Genomic DNA, 21,337 nt, shown 5'->3' with positions numbered 1-21,337 from the left:
AATTACCAATCAAGAATCCTCTACCCAGAAAATGTATCCTTCAAAATAAATAGGGGAAAAAAGTCCTTCACAAACAAGCAAAAATTTAGGGAATTCATCATCACCAACCCAGACATAGAAGAAATCTTTATGAGAGTCTTACTTTTGGGACCAAAAGGGTAAAAACTATCATCATGAAAATACTTGAAGATAAAAAAATGTACTGGTAGACTAGAAACACAAATGAGGAACAAAAGAATCAAACTTTATCACTACAAACAAACAAAACAAAACAAAACAACAAAAATAGGTAATAAAAGGGAGAAAAATACACACACACAAAAAACTAATAAAATGACAGTAGTAAGTTCAAACCTATTCACAATAACTCTACTTTATGTAGATAAATTAAATTCTCCCATTTAAAAGATATAGACTCGTTAGATATATAGGAAACAAAATAAAACAAACAGAAAACTATATGATACTACAAAGCTTTATTTCAACTGTAAAGACACACATAAACTGGGAACCAGCAAAAAAAAACTAATAAAATGACAGTAGTAAGTTCAAACCTATTCACAATAACTCTACTTTATGTAGATAAATTAAATTCTCCCATTTAAAAGATATAGACTCGTTAGATATATAGGAAACAAAATAAAACAAACAGAAAACTATATGATACTACAAAGCTTTATTTCAACTGTAAAGACACACATAAACTGGGAACCAGCAGTTGGTGTAATGGCTGTCGCTGGACTCCCACGTAGTTGACCGTAGTTCACGTACTGGACCCGGTGGCTTAAAACTCACACCAGGCACATGTGCGTGCATTCCCAAGATCCCAAGAGGAGAATGGAGGAGAAGGGATTGCGGGCATGACCATCCCCCCGGGGGGGTGATTTCTCGCTTTCTGTCTCTATGTCTCTCTCTGTCTGCCTGGCAAGCACACGCACCCTATAGTGAAAACCTCTCCAAAAAAAAAGAAAAGACACACATAAACTGAAAGTGAAAGAATAGGAAAAAGATATTCCAGAGGAATAGAAGTCAAAAGAGGACAGGAGTATGATGGGACTTCAGAAAGTTCCAGGAAAATGGAATTAAATTACAAGATTATTTTGGTAAAAAAAGATTTTGAAATCTGTGCATAGTCTTTACATAATACACATTTTCCATGGCCTTCTGAAGACCCTTCATAGCTATACTGATAATCAGATAAAGTATACCTCAATTAAAAAATGGTTAAAAAAAGACAAATATGGTCATTATATGATAATAAAAGGATAAACCAATAAGAAAATATAAAAATTGTTAATATATGTACATTGAACACAAGGAAACCTAAATATATAAAGTAAATATTATTAGAGCTAAAGGAAAAGGTGAACTCCCATACAACAATAGTTGGAAATACCCAGCACCCCACTGTCAACATAGGACAGATCATCTACATAGAATATCAACAAAGAAACATCAGATTTAAACTGACCATAGACCTAATTTACTTAACAGATACTTACAGAACATTTCCGCCAACAGCTTTAGGATACACTGTTTTCTTTTCTTTCTTTCTTTCTTTTTTTTTTTTTTTTTGAGAGGTTTTGCTATAGGGCGCATGCACTGGCCAGAAAGACAGAGAGAGACAGAGAGACAGAAAGTGAGAAATCACCCCCCAGGGGGGATGAGCACGCCACAATCCCTTCTCCTCCATTCTCCTCTCGGGATTTTGGGCATGCACGCAAACGCACCTGGCATGAGTTTAAGCCATCGGGTCCGGGACACAAACCGCAGTTGGCTACATGAGAGTCCAGTGACATAGCCTTTACGCTAACTGCTGGTCCCAAGGATACACTGTTTTCTTCATCAGCACTCAAATCATTCCCAAGGATAGACCATATATTAGATAACAAAACAAATCTCAAAAAATTCAGAAAAAGTAGAAATTATGTGAAATATATTTCTGACCACAATGGAATAAAACTAGAAATCATTAACAAGAGACCAGCAGGTGGCATAGTGGCTAAGGTGCTGGACTTCCACATGGCCGATCATGGTTCAAATCTCAGACTTGGTGACTTGAAAATCACAATGTGTGTGTGTGTGTGTGCGTGCGTGTGCGTGCATGCTTAAAATCCTGAGAGTAGAATGGAGGATAAAGGATTGTGGCATGGTCATTCCCTTGGGGGTGATTTCTCGCTTTTTATCTTTCGGTCTCTCTCTGTCTTTCTGGCAAGTGCACGTGCCCTATAGCAAAAACCTCTCCAATAAATAAATAAATAAATAAATAAATAAATAAATAAATAAATAACATCTCAATAGATGCAGAAAAAGCATTTTAGGATCCATTGGCTGGCCCATGTACCTCCACATGCACCCATTGGCATGGCTTATTATAATTTCAAGAAGATCACGGTATTGCCATTCACTAAGGACTTTATTGACTTGACATTATCAAAAACTCAACAAAAGATCCTAATGGCTATTCATAAACATTACCCAAATCATCATATTAGACATTTTTACATGAGAAAAGTCAAATTTATTCAACAGAATTGTCACGACAGACTTTCACAGATTCAAATGGGTTTGCCTAAATTGGATAACACTCATCCATTTTATGCTGATTTGATAAATATTCTCCATAACAAGGATCATTACAAGTTGGCTTTTGGACAGATATTTATTTTAAAAATTTAATGGATAATGTTGCTTAAGATTATGTGTGGGCAGATATACACCATCATCAAGAGGCAGAAGCATAGTTTTGAATATTTGGAACAAATGTGTCAGCATTTATCCCATTTGCCAACCATTGATCCAATTACAAAGACTCTGCTTTTGGGTGGGTGCCCAAATGCTGGGAATTTCATTAATAAGGCTTGGAGAGCAGATGTAGATGTTCAACCCTATACATTTATAACCACATTTATATTTGTTGGACACATGGGTTATAAGTATCTGCACTGGCAGGTTGTAGATATCCAGGGATTCCAGATCACCCTTTGGAGGACTGGAGGACCATTGAGATGCAGCCGTCACTGCCCTGGCCCACCTGTGTGCTGCGATGTTGTATATGACCGACCTGTCAGAGCAGTGCAGACACTAGCTGCAGGAGTAGCTGGAGCTCTTCCAGAACATCAAGTCTCTTTTCATCAACAAACCTCTAATCGCTGTAGTGAACTAATGTAATGTGAAGAAAATAGCCTTCTTGAAGATGATCACAAAATATTTATAGCTTTGCAGGCTGAAGGACTTCCTGTAATACAGACCAGCACCCTGACTGAGGAAGGTGTCATTAAAGTCAAAACAGAGGCTTATGACAAACTTTTGACTCATCTACTGAAAATTAAAATGAAGGAAAACAAGGAGAATAAAGTGCTGAATAGATTGCATTTAGCTGTGCCAAACAAGAGGGATGATAAGGAGAGGCCTCCTGTCATTCCAGAAGAAGTTGTGGCATGACAGAAGAAAATGGAAATTGAGGAGCCCAAGAAAACAAGGGAATAAGATATTTTGCTGGAAATGGAATATGATTATATTTTGGACCTTCAGAAGTACTGGATTTAATACATTTACCTGAGAAATATGATAACAGAGATAGTTTAATGGCTATGTCACTGGACTCCCATGTAGTTGACAGCAGTTCAAGTTCTGGACCTGGTGGTTTAAACTCATGCCAGGCACATGTGCATGCGTGCCCAAGATCCTGAGAGGAGAATGGAGAAGGGATTGCGGCGTGGTCATCCCCCCTGGGGGATGATTTCTCGCTTTCTGTCTCTCTGTCTCTCTCTGTCTTTCTGGCGAGTGCATGCACCCTATAGCAAAAACCTCTCTAAAATAAATAAATAAATAAATGAATAAATAAATAAATAAATCCTATGACAGTGTAATATGACAATGAATCTGAAAGTGAAGATGAAGGCATGGTGGAAATCTGGCAGCTGGCAAAGCAAATTAGAGAAAAAAGGAAGTGGAAAAATCTGTAATTCATAAAAAGACTACAAAAGGACCTAGGATGCCTTGAGCCGCTAAGAAGGTTCAGTGGACAGTTTTGGAGACATGGACGATAAAGACAACACCCACTATGCAGTCCAGGCAAGGTGATTCCAGTGTGTTACAAGGAAAAGAAAACAGGGAGACTCTGCAACACTCTTGTCTGTAGCCCAGAGTCGAAGATGCTTTTGAACACCACGGGATATTTCTGGTCTTCAGGATGTCAAGATGGTGAAGAAAGTCAAGACTGTGATAAACAATGCTCAGAAGAAGATGACTCGCTTAGGGAAAAAAAAGGGGAGGGAGATAGACATGTGTTTGACATGAAACCCAAGCACTTACTCTCTGGAAAGAGGAATGCTGGTAAAAAGGTCAGGAGATCGTGTTCTTTTAGGTTGACATGGTTTGACTAGACTGATTGCAGCTTATTTCTTGTTATGTTGTTGTATGGTTTCATAAAATTGGAGTCATGTTCTGCAAACTGAAAAACAACACAAAACAAAACCATTGGCCAGCCTTATAACACAGAGGTTAAGTGCTTGAGAGCTGGACCCCACATGGCCGACTACAGTTCGAATCCTAGTCCCAGCGGCTTAAAAAACATACCATGTACATGTGCATGAGTGCCCCAAATCCTGTTGGGATGGGGAAATAGAGGGAAAAATTGTGGTGTGACCACCCTCTGCTGAGGGCTGTCTTTTCTCTCCCCTCTCTCTCTCTCTCTCTGTCTGGCAAGCATATATATGATCTGGGGAAAAGAAAAGAAAAGAAAACAACTGAATTGATGTGTGTTTTGCTGAAAACTGGTTAATCTTGTACATGTATGTGAAATTTTTATCACTGATTATTATCACATATATTTTAAGCAGATATTTCTGCATTTAGTGGAGTATTGATTGTTTCAGATTCACAGAACTGGAAAGATTTTTTTGGTTGTACATGAATTATTTTTGACGAAGAAAAATTTTATGTTCTTTTGCAAGAAGGATCTTTGGTTCATCATATGTGATTAGTCCTCTTTTGTAATGAAAACTTCTCCACTTGTGGTCAGGTTACCTACCCTTCAGTCTTGGGAGCAAACATATTTAAGAGTGTGTCAGAAACTGGTGCTTAATATTGTCTCTTATTTTCTAGTCTTTTTTTTTTCTTTGTAATGTATTATTATAAATTGCCTTCAACTATTTTCTCCAAAATAAAATTTTAATTTGAAGAAATTTTCTCTCTAAGGAAAAAAAATCTAATAAAAGCATTTGACAAAATTCAGCACCCTTTATGATAGAAACACTCAGCAAATTAGGTGCAGAGGGAGTATATCTCAATACTATAAAAGCCATTTGTGCAAACCCTACAGCTAACATGATACTGAAAGGAGAAAAGTTGTAATCTTTTTCTCTAAGAGCCAGAATAAGACAAGTTCGTCCACTTTCATAACTTTTAATCAACATACTACTGAAAATTTCAGCCAGAGCAATAAGAGAGTAAAATAAAGCACCTCCTATTTAGAAAAGAGGAAGTCAAGGTGCCCTGTTTGCAGACTCTATCATCTTTCATGTGGAGAAGCCTAAACGACTCCATGAGAAAACTGTCAGAACTGAAATTTAATGAAGTTGCCGGATACAAAATCAATATGCAAAAAATGTGAAGATCTTTAATACATACTAAAAATTTGTACATCTTTTGTACATAATAAACACTATATCAAGCAAACTGAAGTAGAAATCAAAGCAGAGAGGGGAAGAGACCTAGATCTAGAGATCTAGAGATATCTGGCTAGAGACACTCACCTTGGTATCTCTCTGGAAATAAAGACCAAAACAGTTGAATAAATGCCTTGCTTCCAGAGGAGGAGTGCCATGAGGTTGATGAGGTACAAGAAAAAGAGAGTGAGAGCTTCTGGATCACAGAATCTCTACTTGGAAAAATAAAGAGGGAGTAAATATCTGAACTTGTTGAGGCTTCAGAGTCCTTCCTGGCCAAGGGAAATGGTGAGGAACTCTCTTCCAAAATTCCGATTTCTCCAAATTCCAGATTTGTACCTTGGACCCCAGCACTCCTCGCCTGCAGAGGAACAATAAAACTGGCAGAGTTAAAATACATCTTAGGGAAGTGCATGACCAGACCTCAGCAGCAGCCTGTGCACTGACCAGCAAGTGGAGTTCCAGTTGTGATCAGGACCAGGGAATCTGGTGTCTTCACAGCCCTGCAGGAGTGGAAGGCACAACACAGAAGAAATCCTTGTGATTGGAAGGGTCATGGAGACACTTCCAATGACAGAAACCTACTGCTCACTCCTCACAGCAGAGACTAAGAACTCTGTGAATTTCTGCCACTCCCACCAGAATGTGGTTTATGAGAGCACCTCTCCTCCTAACACAGACCGTGGAATCTCAACACTCCCCCTGTCTGGTGGGCAGAGCAGACCTGTGCTCTCCCTATCCTCAGACTCAAGTCCTAGGGAGTAGGGCTCTCTGGTCCTGAACTGTACTGCAAGTATGGGCAAGGGAAAAGGAGGGGGAACCTGACAGAAAAATGGGCGCCAAAGATCTCGCCTGTAGGTTGGCGTGGGGAAGACAAGGCACTGCTTCAGATCACCTCTTGATCCTGGAGTGCATAATCCAGCCACATAACTCTAGCACAAGTCTGTTCAAATTTGATCAGTCTCTGAATCCTCAGGCTCTATAGGTTGCAACTCTGGTAAGGGCCTCACATATAAATTTGCCTCTGGCCCCTTGTGGTTGACCTTCCAAGGGCATGGAGGGTCACCCAGCTCCTGGGCATTCTACTCAGGCCGCATAGTGCCTGTTTCCTATTTTTCACAGAGACTTGCCTCTGGTTCCTTCTGGACAACTTACCAGGGCTGCATTTGAATTCAGAAGGTCATTTCCTGCCAGAAATTGAAGGCAAGGTACACAAACTCAGCTTGGGTTTGAAGAGCACCACCAGCTCTTGGCTTCACCTGGACCCTATGCCAAAGCTATATGCAGGTTTTGAGGGCTGCCCCACAAGTACCACTTCTCAGAATATCAGGCAGGCTTCTCAGGCCCTACTGTGGGGGCAGAAAGTCTCTGCCTAAAAAATCCTGCCTCCTGCATCTCCCCCATCATCTTCCTAGAGACACATTCAGGCCTTGAGAACCTCCCTGCACCCCGGTATTCTGTGCAGGCTGCTCAGGACCTGCTTTTTGGGTCTCATACACAGGCTTGCCTCCAGGTCCTCTTGGATCACCTTGCCACGACTGCAGTCAAGTCTTCAGAGCCACTCTATCTCCAGGCTTCACAGACAGATCACATAAACCCTGCTCTGATCTGAAAGACTTGGCTGGCTTCTAGCCCTCCTAGAGCACTTTGCTAGGGGTATACTTGGTGCTTAGGCTATATTGTTCCTAGGCATTATAGAATATACATCATAAGGGACCAGCAGTTGGCATAATGTTGCTGAACTCCCACGTAGTCGATCGCGGTTTGAGTCCAGGACCCGGCGGCTTAAAACTCACGCCGGGTGCGTGTGTGTGCATGCCCAAGATCCCGAGAGGAGAATGAAGGAGAAGGGATTGCAGCATGGCCATCCCCCCAGGGGGGTGATTTCTTGCTTTCTGTCTCTCTGTCTCTCTCTGTCTGGTGAGCACACGTGCCCTATAGCAAAAACCTCTCCAAAAAAGAAAAAAAGAAAAGAAAACCCAATGAGATGCAATAGAAAACAGGAGAAAAATTCCAGGAAATGAGAAAAATCATTCCATGACATGAATAAGGAATTCTATAAGGAATTAGACATCTTTAAAAATAAACAGAATTTGGGACCAGCAGATGACATAATGGTTAAGTCACTGGACTCCCACATAGTTGACCACAGTTCGAGTCCCAGACCCAGTGGCTTAAAACTCATGCCAGGTGTGTGTGTGCGTGTAAGCCCAAAATCCCGAGAGGAGAATGGAGGAGAAGGGATTGCAGCATGGCCATACCCACTGGGGGCTGATTTCTCGCTTTCTGCCTTTCTGTCTCTGTCTCTCTGACGAGCGCATGTACACTATAGCAAAAATCTCTCTAAAAAATAAAAAGAAAATAAACAGAATTTGTGAAGATGGTGAATATTGTACAGAAAAGAAAAAAAAGATCAACTCTGTTAAAAATATTAACAATTGATTAGACCATGCACAAGGAAGAATCTGAGCTCAAAGGCAGAAACTTTGGTTTAGTCTAAGGTACTAAAAGCACAAAACAAAACAAAACAAAACATTAAAACATTGAAAGTGCCAGCTCTTCGCCTGCCAGTTAAAGAGCTAGATCCTACATAGACAACTGTATGGTTCAAGTATGAGGTCTTAAACAACACTCAGGGCATGTGTGCATGTCCAAAATCCCCAAGGGAGGGAGAGATGGAAGAGAAAGGATTGTGATGTGACTATCCTCCATGGGGCAGGGAAAGTACTTTTGCCTCTCTCTCTCTCTCTCTCTCTCTCTCTCTGTGTTAAGCACACATGCCCTCTGGCATTTATTTTTAAATGAAAAAATAAAAAATAAATGGACAAAATATGTGAAATCTGAGACACTGGATTAAGAAATTGATATTATAAGAATATAATGGGCACCCCAGAAGGTGAAGAGATAGGTAAGGCATAAAAGATCTATTTCAGGAAATACTAACTGAAAATTTCCAAGTCTAAAGAGACATAACAGACAACCAGATCCAGGAAATACAAAGGGCACTAAATAGCTTCAACATAAGATATTCTCCAAAGCACATGATAGCTAAAATGTCAAAAGACAAAGGTAATATTAAAAAAAAATGGCAAGAGATGAGTGTCAAAAAAGAATTTTTGAAAATACATGAATACATGGAAATTAAACTACTCCTGAAGAACTTTGAAACTACTGAAGAAATTAATAAAAATTTAAGAGTTCTTGTTGCAGAGGCCAGCAGATGATCCAGTGGTTACATCACTGCACTTCCACATGGTTGACCAGGGTTTGAGTCTCAGACCCAGTGAGTTGAAAATTACACCACGTGCATGTGTGTGTGCGTGTGCGTGTGCGTGTGTGTGTGTGTGCGTGTGCGTGTGTGTGTGTGTGTGTGTGTGCCTAAGATCCCAGGAGGAGAGTGGAGGAGAAGGGATGGTGTCATGATCATCACTCCAGGAGAGTTGTTTCTCATTTTCCCTGTCGTTGTCTCTGTCTCTCTCTCTGTCAAGCATATGTGCCCTATGGCCAAAACCTCTTAAAAACAATAGAGAGTCCTTGAAACAAATAATAATGAAAACATAACTCTGAAAAATCTTATGAATATATTAAAAAAAGCAGTTCTAGAGAGAAGCTAATAGCAATTAATATTGCTCACAAGGAAAACAAATAGAAAGATGGCAAAGAAATAACCTAACAATGCACCTTAAGGGACCAGGAAAAAAACACTGAAGAAATAACAAAGGGCAGAAATAAATGAAATAGAAGATAAATAATCAATATAAAAATCAATTTTAAAATCTCTCTCAAAAACAAAAAAAAAAAGAAAAGAAAAATAAAAGAAAGAAAGGAAGAAAGAAAGAAAAAGAAAAAGGAAATAGATTCAGAAATCCTCAGGAAAAACTTGCAAACTGGGGCCAGCAGATGGTGTGGTGGTTTAGATGCTAGACTCCCGCATGGTCAATTACAATTCCAGGCCCAAACCTGGTAGCTTGACAATTATGCCAGGCCTGTGTATGTGCATGCCCATAAACCCAAAAGGAGAATGGAGGAGAAGAGAGTGTAGTGAGGCCATCTCCCTGGGGGAGGATTTTTCACTTTCTCTCTCTCTGTCTCTCTGGTGAGCAAATATGCCCTATGGCCAAAAACAAAACAAACAAACAAAACCCAAAACCAAACAAAAAACTAGGAAAAAAATTACAAGGAAACCAAATTCAACAGTACACTAAAAGGTTATTCACCATGATCAAGTAAAATTTATCTCTGGAATTCAGGAATGGTTCAACATATATAATTCCATAAATGTGACACATACCATTAATACAATGAAGGATAAAAACCATGATTATTATATGACCCATCCCTGCTGGCACAGAGATAATACAACACTCTGTAATGCTGGAAGCAATATGGAAGATCAGTAATAGGGAACTGGGTTGACCTGTCCATGCCAGGCACACATGCATCCATGATCCTGCAAGGAAGTGTGAAACTCTATTGAGGGTACTTATTCTTCTCTTTCTCTCTCTCTCTCTCTCTCTCTCTCTCTCCCTTTCTCTCTCCCAATAAATCTCTCCCAATAAAGAAAGAAACTTTAAAAAAAAAAAAGGTATTTATCTCAATAGGTACATAAAAAGCATCTGACAAAATTCAACATATTTTCATGATATAATCTCTCACAAAATTATTTATAAATGGAATGTTGGCAAGACAGCAATGTCATACATGACAAACTCACAGCTAACATCACACTCAATGAAAAGTTGAAACTTGTTTTGTTTTGGAGAGATTTTCGCTATAGGGCGTGTGCGCTTGCCAGACAGAGACAGAAAGCGAGAAATCACCCCCCAGGGGGGATGGTCACATCACAATCCCTTTTCCTCCATTCTCCTCTTGGGATCTTGGGCACGCACGCACACACGCCCGGCGTGAGTTTTAAGCCACTGGGTCCGGGACACAAATCGTGGTCAACTACATGGGAGTCCAGCGACATAGCCATTACGCTAACTGCTGGTTCCCATCATTTCATGAGGCAACCCATTATTAATTGTTTTAAAATAAGCCCCAGCTCTAGATGATATTAAATAGTTTATAGCTCCAATGGACTGTAATCCTCAGTCTAGAATTAGCCGTTCGGTATTTCTTGGCTAGCAGACTTTTTAAAATCACTAAGTCAGTGATTTGGATTTATTTTTGTTTTCACAAAGTCAATCTGGTGTATCTTTCATTTTTTTTCCACATTTTTAGGGGGAAGATTTTTGTTTACAGGGTGAAAGTTGTTTTCTTATTCAATGTTGCAACAATTTCACACTTATCACTTACATGCAAATATATATTATGGGTAACAAGATGAATGTATACTATTCACTCTTCACTCGATTTCATATATTTAAGCACCGAACTGTAAGAAGTCCACCTTTTTGATTCTCCACTGAAGATTTATTCTTTTAAAGTCAACTGGACTTGGGTTTGAAGTCACTTTCTTACTCTTGAGGTTTATGAACTTTAGTTATGTTTCCTAAACCCCATGCTAATGGTTTATTTATAAAAGAGAGGTAATAACTCTTAGAGAGTTGTCATGACAGTTAAATGAGGCACATGATGGTAGATGGCTGATGTGTCTGTTTCTCAGTCATCGGTTCTCCCGGAGTTGTATGACTTTAGCTGGTCAAGGTTTTCTACCTAAAACTTCCTCTCCTACTCTCCCTGGGAGCTAGGTGTGGGCAGGTGCTAATTTCTAATCAAGGGATGACTGTTTCATTTTTATTTCAGGAGAGAGAAATAAATGTCTCTCTCTTGACTGAATCATTGCTTTATAAATTTCTTTGTACAGGCTAGCCTGTCTCCCAACAGATAAAACAAATCATGTCATTTTCAAATACAATCTGATTTAAAGGAATATCCAATCATCCTTAGAATAGCTTTTTGTATTTTCTAATCTTTTTAAAAATTATTCATTTAATTTAATTAGTATTATTTTTTAATTTGACCAGGGAGAGACAAAAAAGAGAGAGAGGAAATGTGAGAAAGCGAGACAGCAGGTCCAGGATTTCAACAGTGGTCAGTCATGTGGAAGTCCAGTACTCCAGGCTCCATGCCACCTGCTGGTTCCATAATTTCTAATCTGAAGGAGAGCATATTTAATTGTGGGTCAAAGGGTTGCTTCTTATTTTTCTAATCTGCAAGTGTGTACTTTATTTTTTTTTTAAAGAAAACTTCTTTCATTTTATATTAACCAGGGATTTGTGATCTGCTATTCTCAGTCAAAAAAGAACACTCAGCTCTGAATCACTTCACAATAAAGCAATTATTTACAGATCTAAATTAACATTAAAAAAATTAAACTAGTACATACGATTCAATGGTCCGGGCACTGTGCAATAGGAGAAAACATTCTATATAATCATATTCAAGGTCAAATATACATTGTAAAAGTTTTACACAGTAACAACAACAAATAGAAGGAGCACATACACAGATTATAGGATACCATCTTAAAAACAGCACCATGAAGAAGCCTTGGCTAAATGTTTGCCAAAAATATCCTGAGATTTTTTTTTAAGACCAAAAGTTTTTTTTTTTTTTTGAGAGGTTTTTCCATAGGGCGCGTGCACTCGCTAGACAGACGGAGAGAGACAGAGAGACAGAAAGAGAGAAATCATCCCCCATGGGGGATGGCCACGCCGCAATCCCTTCTCTTCCATTCTCCTCTCGGGATCTTGGGCACGCACTCACACGTGCCCGGCTTGAGTTTTAAGTCACCAGGTCCGGGACGTGAACCGCAGTTGACTACATGGAAGTCCAGCGACATAGCCATTATGCTAACTGCTGGTCCCAAGACCAAAAATTTTTCACATTTCTTTCATGCCATTCAGAAGTTGGGAACCAGCTTACTAAAATGTATATTTTAGTTTAACTCAATGCATTTTATCAGATTAAGCCCAGATCAATCGACCTTAGTTACACCACATTCAGATGGGAAATTGCATTTTGTATGCTGTGATGATGTAAAGTGAATGAATGTAAAATAAACAAATTTAAAGTAAAAAAAAAAGCATGCAGCATTAATGTAAAAAAATAAAGTTTTAACAGTTCTGCCAGTTACCATCTTGGAAAGCAAATAACCGGCAAAATGAACTGGCTTGCAAGTGTCGCCAGAACTCCTTAGGAAACACTACAGTCCTGCTCAAAGACATCACAGATCCAGAAGCACCAGGTGTGGTTAGGACCCTATTACGGATTATGAAAATCTTTTGGACCTCAGCACTGGGCAGCAAGCATTGGGTACCAAGGGGTGAGGAGCAGATTCCTATCTGCTGACATTCCACTCCGCCTTCAATGCAGCCACGCAACCAAGTAGGACTCTTGGTGCTAAAGAAACACGCAGCAATCAGAAAGGGTGACACACAATTTCAAATCCAAAGGGCAGCAGTTGCTTCCTGCGTAGTGAATGCTCCTTGGTGTAGAGGAATGGGCTGACTCTGTTGGAGGAAAACTGAATGGGGCGATTCAGGTCCTCCTCTCCCTCCTGCGGGCTGTGGGGCAGAGCCCAGCCACCAGCTGCAGATGCAGACTCCGGAAAGCCCAGCCCAAGAGCCTCCTAGTGGGACAGCCGCGGTCACCGGGTGCCCAGGTCACAGCTCAGAGGGAACTCCTTCCAGGGTGTTTTCTGTTCTCTTGTTCCTGTTTGTATTTCTTTAGTTTTCCTGATATAATACTTCCTTCAGTGCTTCTTGCAGAGGTGGTCTAGTATTGGTGAATTCTTTTGGGTTTGGTTTATGTGAAAATGATTTTTATCTGTTTTTCCCATTTGAAGGATAATATTGCGGGGTATAATATTCTTGGTTGAAACTTTTTCTTTTAATGTTTTCAGTATGTCTATTTTTTTTTTCTTGCCTTCATTGTTTCAGTTGAGAGGTTATAGGATAAACTTTATAAATAACACAATATTTCTCTCTTACTATTTTAGAATATTGTCTTTGATTTTTAACTAACTGGCTATGATGTGGGGAGTGAGGGGGTTGATTGAGATCTTTTTATGTTGATTTTGTTTGGGGTTCTTTTTATTTTGAGGAGTCTGAATTTCTCTCTATTTCACTATGTTTGGAACGTATTCAGATAGTATTTAATAGAAAAAGTTTTCCCATGCCTTTACCAACTTCTTTACCTTCTGGAACACACGGTATATGAATATTTGGGCATTTCATGATGTCTAAATTTCCCAATATGTTGTCTGCTCTTTTTTGGGTTATTTTTTCATTCTTTTTCGTTGATTTGGTCTATATTGGAGACTTTGTCTTCAAGGTCAGAAATTCTTTCTTCTGCATGGTTCAATCTGCTACAAATGCTTTCTTGGGTGATTTTAATTTTTTATATTGTATTCTTCACTTCCAGAAGTCCTGTTTGATTCTTAGGATGTCTATCTTTCTATGGAATTTCTCATTCATCTCTTGGAATGGTTTTCTTTACTTTAATTAAAAAAATTTATTTATTAATTTTAATTATTATTTATACATTTAATCACTATACACCATTTAGATTGTAAAGAGACTTTACCCAGCATGACATACACTTCAGTCCAGCCCAGTTGAGAACACATGCAAGTCTTCATCAACAAATAATAAATCATATCTGTGTCCCACAAATGCCTTACCTCTCCATTTTTTCCCCCAAATTTCCTTTACTACGCTTTTCCCCTCTCCTGCTCTTTCCACTTTGGCACTAGTGTCCATAACAATTTTTAATGCTTGTATGTCCTCTAGTCTGCCAGTCTCTGCCATAGAGTGCTGACAGACGGTATATGTTAAGGGGAGACATACAATGTCTCGCTTTCATAGCCTGACTTGCTTCACTCAGCAACAAATCTTCCATATTTGTATCAAATTCCAGGGCCTTGTTTTTTTATGGCTGAATAGTATTCTATGGAGTATATGTGCCATAGTTTTTTAATCCATTCATCTGTTTGTGGACATTTGGGTTGGTTCCATGCCTTAGCAATCATGAATAAGGCTGCAATGAATATAGATGTGCAAGCGCGTTTCTGATTGAGCGTTCTCCTTTGGGTAGATACCCAGGAGCGGAATTCCTGGATCATATGGTAGTTCTATTTAAAGGTCTTTGTAGAATGTCTATAATTGTTCTCCACAGTGGCTGGACCAATTTACAATCCCACCAACAGTGTAGGAGTGTTCCCCTTTCACCGCATCCCCTCCAGCGCTTATAATTTTTTGTTTTTTTAATCTTCGCCATTCTGATTAGGGTTAGGTGGTATCTCATTTTTTTTTTTTGATCTGCATATCCCTTATGATGGGAGATGTTGAACATTTCTTTGTATGATTTTTGGCTGTTCATATGTCTTCCTTAGAGAGTTGTTTATTCAGCTCATTTCCCCCGCTTTTAATTGGGTTAACTTTTTTTTTTCCCAATTAAACTGTTTTGTTTCCCTGTGTATTCTGGTTATCAGTTCCTTATCTGAGGTACAGTTAACAAAAATTTTCTCCCATTACAAGGGTTGTTGATTCACACTAGTAACAGTGTCCTTTGCTGTGCAGAAACTTCTTAGTCTGATGGAATCCCACTTGTCTATTTTGGGGATTATAGTCTGTGCTTTGGGGTCTTAAGAAGTCTTGGCCTACCCCAATATCTCCCAGAGTTTCCCCAGTGTTTTCCAGCAGTAGTTTTATCATTTGCAGTCTTAGGTTTAGATCTTTGATACACTTTGAGTCTATTTTTGTTAAAGCGAAAGATAGGAGTTCAGATTTATCTTTCCGAGGGTGAATACCCAGTTTTTTCAGCACTATTTGCTGAAGAGGTTTTCCTTTTCCCACTGGGTTGACCAGTATCCTTTGTCAAAGATGAGTTGGCTGTATGTTTTGGGGGTTATTTCTGGGGTCTCCACTCTGTTTCATTGGTCCTCATGTCTGTTTTTGTGCTAATACCATGCTGTTTTGATTATCACAACTTCGTAATATATTTTGGGGTCAGGAGGTGAGATGCCACCAATCCACTCTCCTTGCACAGTATGGGTTTGGCAATATGGGGTCTTTTATGATTCCAAACAAATTCTATGATTGTCTTTTCTAGATCTGTGAAGATTGTCTCTTGTAATCTTATAGGAATTGCATTAAATATATAGATTAATTTGGGTAGGATTGCCATTTTAATTATATTAATTCAGTCAATCCAGGAACATGGGATGTACTTCCACTTTTTTGTGTCCTTTTTGATTTCCTTTTTAAGGTTTTCATAGTTTTTCTTATAGAGGTCCTTGATTAGATCTTTGATTTCCTTGGTTAGCTTTATTCCTTCTTGTGTCTATGGTAAATGGGATTACTTTCTTCAGTTCTGTCTCTGTCTGCTTGTTGCTTGTATATAGAAATGCTATAGAATTTTATAAGTTAATTTTGTTTCCTGCCACTTTACTGCATGCATTTATTACTTTGAGGAGTTTTTCTGTGGATAGTATTGGGTCTTCTATGTAAACAATCATGTCATCTGCAAACAGAGATAATTTCAGTTCTTCTTTCACTGTTGAAATGCCTTTTATTTCCTTCTCTTGTCTGAGCACATTGGCTAGGACTTCCAGTACTATATTGAATAGGAGCAGAGAATGTGGGCAGCCTTGTCTTGTACCAGTTTTTAGTGGAAAAGTTTCAGCTTTTCCCCATTCAGTATAATGTTAGCTATAGGTTTTACATACATAGCTTTTATTGTGTTGAGAAATGACCATTCTATGCCAATCTGACAATTTTCTTGAGAGTCTTAATCATAAAGGAATGTTATATTTTGTCAAATGCTTTTCCCACATTAATTGAGATGATAATGTGGTTTTTAATCTTTCTTTTTGTTAATATGGTTTATTACATTTATGGTTTTGCATATGTTGAACCACCCTTGCATCCCTGGAATAAAGCCTACCTGGTCATGATAAATAACTTTTTTTATATGGTGTTGAATATGGTTAGCAAGTATCTTGTTGAGAATTTTTGCACCTATATTCATCAGGTCTGTCATTTTCCTTTTTTGTTGTATCCTTATCCATTTTGGGAATGTGGGTAACGGAGGCTTCATAAAATGAGTTTGGCAGGGTTCCTTCCTTTTGGATCTCTGGAAACAGTGTGAGTAGGATGGGGGTTACCTCTTCTTTAAAAGTTTTGTAAAATTCAGCAGTGAAGCCATCAGGATCTGGACTTTTCTTTGTTAAGAGGTTATTAATTACTGATTCAATCTCATTGCTTGTTATAGATCTATTCAGGCTTTCAATGTCCTCTTGAGTCAATCTCAGCATGTTATATGTCTCCGGGAATTTGTCCATCTCATTCAAGTTTTCTTCTTTCATGGTATACAGTCGCTCATAGTATCCTCTAATGATGTTTTGTATTTCTCTTACATCGGTTGTAATGTTGCCTGATTTATTGTGAATTTGATGTATCTGGTTCCTTTCTCTCCTCTTCTTAATTAGTCTAACTAATGGTGTGTCTATCTTGTTTATCTTTTCAAAGAACCAGCATTTGCTTTCATGTATTTTCTGTATAATTCGCTTACTTTCTATTTCATTTATTTCTGCTCGAATCTTTATTATTTATTTTCTCCTGACATTTTTTTGTTATTATTTTTCCAATTCCCTGAGGCATGATGTTAGGTTGTCCTTTGCCACCTTTTCATCTTGTTTTGTGTGTGTGTGCACTAATTGCTGTGAACTTCCCTCTTATGACTGCGTTTGCTGTGTTCCATAAATTATGGAAACATGTACTCATTATCATTTGTTTTCATGAATCTTTCAATTTCAGTCTTAATCTCTTCAGTAGTCATGAGGTCATTTAGAAGTAGGTTATTTAGTTTCCATGTATTTGTGTATTTTTGAGGGTTTTTCCTGAGATTAAAATCAAGTTTAATTCCATCATGGTCAGAGAAGATGCTGAATATAGTTTCTACACTTTTGAATCTGTAAAGGCTGGTTTTGTGCCCTATTATGTGGTCAGTCTTCAAGAAAGTACCATGTGGGGCTGAGAAAAATATATATTTTGTGTTGTTTGGCTGGAAAGTTCTATAGATGTCTATCAAATCCATCTGATTTATGCTATCTTTTAGGTCCTGGATCTCTTTGCTTATTTTTTTTTTTTTGTCTCATTGACCTGTCTAAAGGAGATAATGGGGTGTTAAGGTCTCCAACAATTATTGTATTACAGTCTATTTCTCCTTTTAGATCTCACAGTCTTTCCTTTACATATCTGGGTGCTCCCAAGTTCAGTGCATAGATACTTTTAAATGTTATATCTTCTTGGAGAATTAGCCCTTTTACTACTATATAATGCCTTCTTTGCTTGTTTTACAGTTTTTTGTCTTAAAGTCTATTTTGTCTGAAATCAGTATAGTGACTCCAGCTCTTTTCTGGTTTCTATTTGCATGGAATACCTTCACTTTTAGTCTATGTATGTCTTTATCCATGAGATGTGTTTTTTGTAGGCAGCAGATGGACAGTTTTTGATTTTTAATCTAATCCACCAGCCTGTGTCTCTTGATAGGAGAATTTAATCCATTAACATTCAATGTTATTATCGATATTTCCAGACTTGTTCCTAAAATTAAGTTGGTCATATTCTTGATTGTTTTTTTCTTCTCTTGTTGCTGTTTGTCTCTTGTTAGTTTTCTTGGTATAGTACTCTTTCAGAATTTCTTGAAGAACTAGTCTGGAGTTGGTAAATTCTATCAGGTTTTGTTTATCCGAGCACATTTTTATTTTTTTTTTCCCCATATGAAGGATAATCTTGCCAGGTAAAGTATTCTTGGTTGAAATTGTTTTTCATTTAACACTTTAAATATATTTCCCCATTCTTTCCTTGCTTGCATTGTATCCCATGAGAGATCTGGTGTTAACCTGATGGGATAGTCTTTGTAAGTGAATGAGGTTTCTCTCTTGCCAATCTTAGTATCTTGTCTTTGTCTGTCGTTTTGGTCAATCTAACTATAATGTGCTATGGAGAGGATCTTCTTGGATTAATTCTACCTGGGGTTTTTTGTATTTCTTGGGTCTGGATGTTTGAATGCATCTCTAGACTTGGAAATTTTTCTTCCAGGATTTTGTGAAATAGATTATTCATACCCTTATTAGATTTTTCACCTCCTGGGATATAAATTATTCGTATATTTGGGCGTTTCATGGTATCTAGTATTTCTCATATATAATGCTCAGTTTTCTTGGCTGTTTTCTGAGTATTTTTGATAATTTTTTCTAAGTTAGAAGTTATGTCTTCTACTTCTGAAATTCGATTTTCTGCATGGTCTAACCTGCTTTTAATACTTTCTAGGGGAATTTTAATTTTCTGTATTACAGCCTTCATATCTAACAGTTCTGTTTGGTTCTTTTATATGATGTCCAATTCTTCTTTCATGTCGTGAAAGGACTTTCTCTTCTCTTGGAGCTCAATGTCTCTTTTCTCTTGCATCTCATAGAATTTTGTTACTATAAATATTCTAAATTTTTTCTCTGACATTTTGGTAATATCCTCTAACAGTTCCCTAAATGGAGACAAGTTACAGTGTTCTCTTGCTGGAGATGTATTATGTGATTGTCCCATCCTTGAGGCTCTTTTCCAATTCTTAGTCATTTGGTAATGTATTCACTTCTGCTTAACTTGTTAGAGAAGGATTATGAAACTATGAGCCCGTGCATTTCCTTACTGTGAAATTATTCAGTGCTATTTTTTTTCCTTTCTACTGTGTTCTCCAGTGTGGAAGAAACAGGAGTTTTGCAATTGGATTTATAAGGGCCCCCTTCTACTGTGTTCTCCAGTGTGGAAGAAACAGGAGTTTTGCAATTGGATTTATAAGGGGAATTTCATTATTTTTGTAACCACTACAGTGAGGTACAAAGAATTCCCTAAAACTCACAATGTTCAGAATGTATCTACTATGAACCTAGTAATCTCTAATCAGGGTAAGGGCTGAGCCATAAAACAGGAGCATAAGGTAAAAGAAAAAGAGTAGGAAATAGAGGAAGAGAAAGCAGAGAAAAAAGAAGAAAAGTACCACAAGAAAAAGAGAGGAAAAAAATTAAAAATTACATCGCAGAAAATGAAATTGGGTTAAAAATGGAAGGCCCAGTCCAGAAAGAGGTGGAGGACCCTGGAGGTTTTCTATCCTGACTGACACTGGGGTCTGCGGGGGAGCCCTGGCTAGAGGACTACTTTGCAGCCCTAAAGCTGAACCCAGCGGCCCAACCCAGACAGAGTTGGGGGACCCTGGAAGCTTTCTACCCTGACTGGCACTGGAGTCTGTGGGAGAGCCCTGGTTGGGGCAGTACTTTGCAGCCCTGAAGCTGAACCCAGAGGCCCAACCCAAAGTGGAAAGATTTTCTCATCTCCTTGAACTGATGGTCTGTTTTCTCTTGCATCTCATAGAGTTTTGTCACTATAAATGTTCAGAATTCTTTTACTGACATATCTATGAATTCCTTTGTGCTATCCATTGTTGGTGAGAAATTTGTCCATTTCATTAAATTATATCTTGGGATACAATACTTCCATAGTATTATCTATATCTTCTCTTTTATTTATAATTTTAGAAAAATTGAATCTTCTCATTTTTTTTTATGCTACCTCAAGTTCTTTTCTCTAATTTTGTTCATCTTTCCAAGAACAAACTTGGTTTCACTGATTTTTTTCCTGCTGTTTTTGTATGATCTCTCTCTTTTATTTTGCATTAATCTTTATTTATTTTTTATAATGGTTGCTTTGAGCTTAGTTTTATGTCATTTTTCAAGATCAAGTGATTGAAGATTAAATTATTTTTTTGTGCTGTCTTCATTTTTAGTATATTTATTTCTTGCCATTAATGCACCTCTGAAGATGGCTTTCATGCCTCCCATAAGTTTTGGTATATGTGTTTTTATTTTCACTTATTTCAATTTATTTTCTATTTCCCATGTAATTTCTTCTTTTTATTTTTAAAGTAATCTCCATGTTTTTCTTTACTAGAGAGAGACAGAGAGAAGGGGGGTAAAGTGAGAAATCACCCACTGAGGGGACACACTACAATTCCTTTTCCACTCTCTTCTCAGGATTTTGGACATGCATGCACATGTGCCTGGCAATTTTCAAACCTCTGGGTCCAAGACTCAAACCATAGAACTGGCTATGCCACCTACTAACCAGAGAATCATTAGCACTTTGAAATCTTTGCAGTTTGAAAATGAAAGTTTTTATTTAAGTGGGTTTATCTTGTATTATATCACTCTTAGATTTCATGTACTAATTAGCCATATCATTGGGAATATAATTTTTCATTCACAGTGATTTTATTAAATGTGTGTATATTTGAAAATTTAAAATTACATATCTTATTTAGTATTTGTCCTTCAATTTTGACAGTAGCTTTACAATACTATAAATTATAAATAGTAATGGTTTAAAATATGGAAAGAAGATAGCAAAGAATAAGTAAGAGACACTTAATAGTTACCATAAAAAAGGTGGCATTGTTATTATTTTAGTGAATGTATTTACAAAGAGTTAAATGAGGTACATAATTTTTCTATTTCCCAGTGACTTAATTTATCAAAGTATCATATATTAAGAACATATAGACTGGTCTTTACTGTAGACTTCTTTTGACTTCTAATTGTATATGGTACACTGTTCTGAGTTTTGCAGCTTCTGATTTTTGCAGCTTCTGATTTTTGCAGCTTAGTG

The 21,337-nt window shown here is 37.9% G+C and overlaps 1 pseudogene; it reads left to right on the top strand.

The window, feature by feature from the left end:
* The first annotated feature begins 2,364 nt into the window (after nt 1-2,364).
* LOC102503222 (nucleolar GTP-binding protein 1 pseudogene) lies at nt 2,365-4,349 on the top strand (annotated as a pseudogene).
* Nucleotides 4,350-21,337: the final 16,988 nt, after the last annotated feature.

This window comes from Tupaia chinensis, unplaced genomic scaffold (genome assembly GCF_000334495.1).
Source record: "Tupaia chinensis unplaced genomic scaffold, TupChi_1.0 Scaffold000273_1, whole genome shotgun sequence".
In the NCBI taxonomy this organism is placed as follows: Eukaryota; Metazoa; Chordata; class Mammalia; order Scandentia; family Tupaiidae; genus Tupaia; species Tupaia belangeri.
The sequence above is the reverse complement of the archived record's forward strand: the minus strand, read 5'-3'. Positions and strand labels throughout refer to the sequence as shown.